Source organism: Neovison vison, chromosome 3 (genome assembly GCF_020171115.1).
Source record: "Neovison vison isolate M4711 chromosome 3, ASM_NN_V1, whole genome shotgun sequence".
In the NCBI taxonomy this organism is placed as follows: Eukaryota; Metazoa; Chordata; class Mammalia; order Carnivora; family Mustelidae; genus Neogale; species Neogale vison.
The window spans coordinates 122,966,147-122,969,635 of NC_058093.1; the positions used below are offsets into that span (position 1 = coordinate 122,966,147).

Sequence of the window (3,489 nt, forward strand, 5' to 3'; positions counted from 1 at the left end):
CAAGGGACCGCTGACAACTGGACCGCAGATGTCTCAGGACCGCAGGCATCGAGGGACCGCTGACAACTGGACCGCAGATGTCTCAGGACCGCAGGCGTCGAGGGACCGCTGACAACTGGACCGCAGATGTCTCAGGACCGCAGGCGTCGAGGGACCGCTGACAACTGGACCGCAGACGACTGGACTGCTGGGCCGCCGGAGGCTGCAGGCTGCAGGCGATGGCTCGGGGCCGCCGCCGGAGGCTGGAAGCTGCAGGCGGCGGTGCTCGGGGCCGCCGCGGCGGCGCTCGGGGCCGCCGCCGGAGGCTGCACGCTGCAGGCGGCGGCGCTCGGGGCCGCCGCCGGAGGCTGCACGCTGCAGGCGGCGACTCGGCGCCGCCGCCGAGGTTGGAGGCTGCCGGCGGCCGCTCGGGGTCGCCGGAGGCTGGAGGCTGGACCGCCAAACGCGGTTATAGCTCTTACAAGAGCTGTTACAGCTCTTCTATACACCGTTGACTCCCCTGCTCTTCTGCGACTTCCACCGCTCTCCGCTCCACTTCATCGCTCTCCACCGACTTCACCGCTCTCCGCGGACTTCACCGCTCTCCGCCGACTCCATCCCTCCTGTAGCAGCCGCTGCTCTCCTGCAGCAGCCCCCGGCCCTCCTGCAGGAGCCCCCCGGCCCTCCTGCAGGAGCCCCCGTTGGCAGCCTGGCAGAGCAACCTTTATGGGGGTGGTTGAGCCCCGCCCCTACACAGGTGGCCAATTGAATTTCAACCTTCCCAGTGGATATACATACGGCCTACTGATTGGATGACTCCACTCAGTCTGCCCCACCCTTACATTCCCCCCTTTTCTTTGGAGATTAGTCAAATCCTTGACTTTTCAGATGGTTCTACCTTATATTGAACATATAAGACTAACATTTTATCGCCCCAATTTTCTTTAGTATAGCAACAATACACTCACAGTTTCTTTAGTCTTAGTTTCAGTCTATGGTCAGCAGGGTCTTTTGGCTGCATTTCCCATTTCTGGAGGGCATCCTTACTCTCAGCTCGTTTGACATGACCCGCATGAACCCAGGCCCTGATGCCTTCCACTTTTACTGCTGTGGGGGTGGTTAGGATAACAGTAAATGGTCCCTTCCAATGAGGCTCCAAATTCCCCACTTGATAGCGACGTATCCAAACCAAGTCCCCGGGTTGGTAAGGATGTGGTTCCACCGTCTCTGTTCCAGTATAGGCAGTTTGGATCCCTTCTTTTTAAGACAGACTGTAATGCCTGCAGTGACTGGGGTATAGACTGATCAGTCATTTCTGCTAGGGCAACCTCCTGTAACCTAGGACAGAGCTCCCAAACATTATTTTAAATGGGGTCACCTTGTTTATTACATCGTGCCCTGAGAGTAAAAGGAAGGAGATTTTCTATCCACCGCCAGCCTCCAGAATTAACTTTGTCAAGGTCTTTTCGAGAGTCTGGTTCATTCTCCTTGCTCAGAGCTCTGGGGCCAGTAGGCACACTGTAGTTTCCAGTTAGTGCCTGTGGCCTCGGCCAACTGTAGTGCCTTGGTGAATGCAATCAGCTTTGCTTTTCCACCGAGATCCTATGTGGCAGGGCTGACATCCAGAGTCTCTGCCCAGGAGAAACCATTGCAGCCCCCGCATACCTCTTTTCCACTGACCATGTAACTACTCCCTTCTGTGAACAGAGTCATTTCCGCATCCGGGAGGGGAGTGTCTCTGAGATCCGGCCTTATTCCTGTGACTTGGGTTAAGACCTCCCCACAGTCGTGTGGTCAGCTAGCTCTTCTGGCAGCAGTGTGGCTGGATTTAGCACTGCTGGGGGTCGGAAGGCCACTTTTGGTTCATTGAGGAGAAGGGCCTGATACCCCGTTACCCGGGCGTTCGTCATCCATCGGTCTGGTGGAGTCCGGAGAAGGCCCTTGATAACGTGGGTGGTGGTCAATATGAGATTTTGACCCAGAGTCAATTTGCATGCATCCTTGACTAGGAGGGCCATGGCAGCAATTATGCAGAAGCAAAGGGGGAACCCAGCTGCTACTGGATCTAGTTTCTTGCTAAGATAGACCACTGGCCTTCACCATACCCTAGAGTCTGAGTCAAAACTTCTTTAGTCAGCCCTGCCTTCACATACAAGTGGAAGGGCTTGGTAACATCTGGGATGACCAATGCTGGGGCACACAGTAAGGCTCTTTGTAATTCCCGAAATGCTCCTTCTGCCTCAGCTGTCCACACTCTACCATAGTGAGTCCTCCCTTAGCCAGTTCGTAGAGAGGTTGTGCCATCTCCGTGAAGGTAGCATCCACAGCCTGCAGTAGCCCACCGTCCCAAGAAATTCCCTCTTGGAGATCAAAGCAAAAGCAACCGGTATTCCCTGGCAGTCTTCCATCCAAGTACTAACCAGGCCCGACCCTGCTTAGCTTCCGAGATCAGACGAGATCGGGCGCGTTCAGGGTGGTATGGCCGTAGACAATCATAAGGTTCTTACCCGATATTCTCAGATGAGTGTACGTGACACCCTATATAACATGGAACCGTCCTCCCCTTGCTGGAGGAAGCTGAACTTTCTCATACCCTACTGTTACCTTAATTTGTCCAGGCTTGGTTAGCTACCATATCTCTCTTGTTCATAGTTACATTGGCCCCCGGCCTTCTTGGGCTACTGATGCCTTGTGGTCATACCCATTCTGTACAAAGGAGGAGGTAGTGGAGTGTTTCTAAGTGCTTGAAACAGAATGATGTTTCAGACAGATGGACATGTTGTTCAAAGATGCAGAGGCTACAGAGAGCCAGCATATTCAGAAACGTGCCAGCAGCTGCACGTGTATCAATCGGGTCAGGTCCCTGGCAGCCTCCGATGGCCAAGATTTGAAGTCTTGACTCCCGAGCTCCTCCCATAGGCCCTTGTGTGACCCATCGAGTCCAGACATCAGAGAAGAGGGACGAGCAGCTCACAGAGTTTCAGAGAGTTTTCTTCCTCTTGGAAGATGGCTTCCTAGACTCAAAGTGGACCCTCAGGCTCTCGTTTTTCTAGGGCTGAGAGCCAACACAGAGGTGCTAAGCAGAGTCCAAATTCATTGCACAGAATTTCCCCTGTTCCATCTCCCAGATTCTGGGTGGAGGAGCCCAGAGAGAACAGCTGTGATCTGCTCTGCCATTGGAGCAGGGCTGTCCCTGGATGCTGTCCTGCTCGTGTCCCTCGTGGGAACTTAGGAGCGTCTTATTTAAGGTCTGTCTGTATAAACCCTGGACTGGGCTACTCCACGGAGTAGATGACCGTTATGCCATATGAAGCCCTGCAAGATTTAGGGTGCAGTCCATTCAGACTCCATAGTGGAAGCGGTGGAGCCATAGAGACACAGTCAGGCATTTTCCAGATTCAAACAGGTTGGACATCCTCCCCTTTTGGTATCCCTGGCTAATGGGAGGTGATCAGTCTCCCCTTCCATTCTTTTACGAATGGATTTAGCTCTGACAGTGGCCTTAGGGCT

At 54.2% G+C, this 3,489-nt stretch overlaps 1 pseudogene; it reads right to left on the bottom strand.

Annotated features, from left to right (window-relative positions):
- Positions 1–2,350: 2,350 nt before the first annotated feature.
- Positions 2,351–2,469, bottom strand: LOC122903658 (annotated as a pseudogene).
- Positions 2,470–3,489: the final 1,020 nt, after the last annotated feature.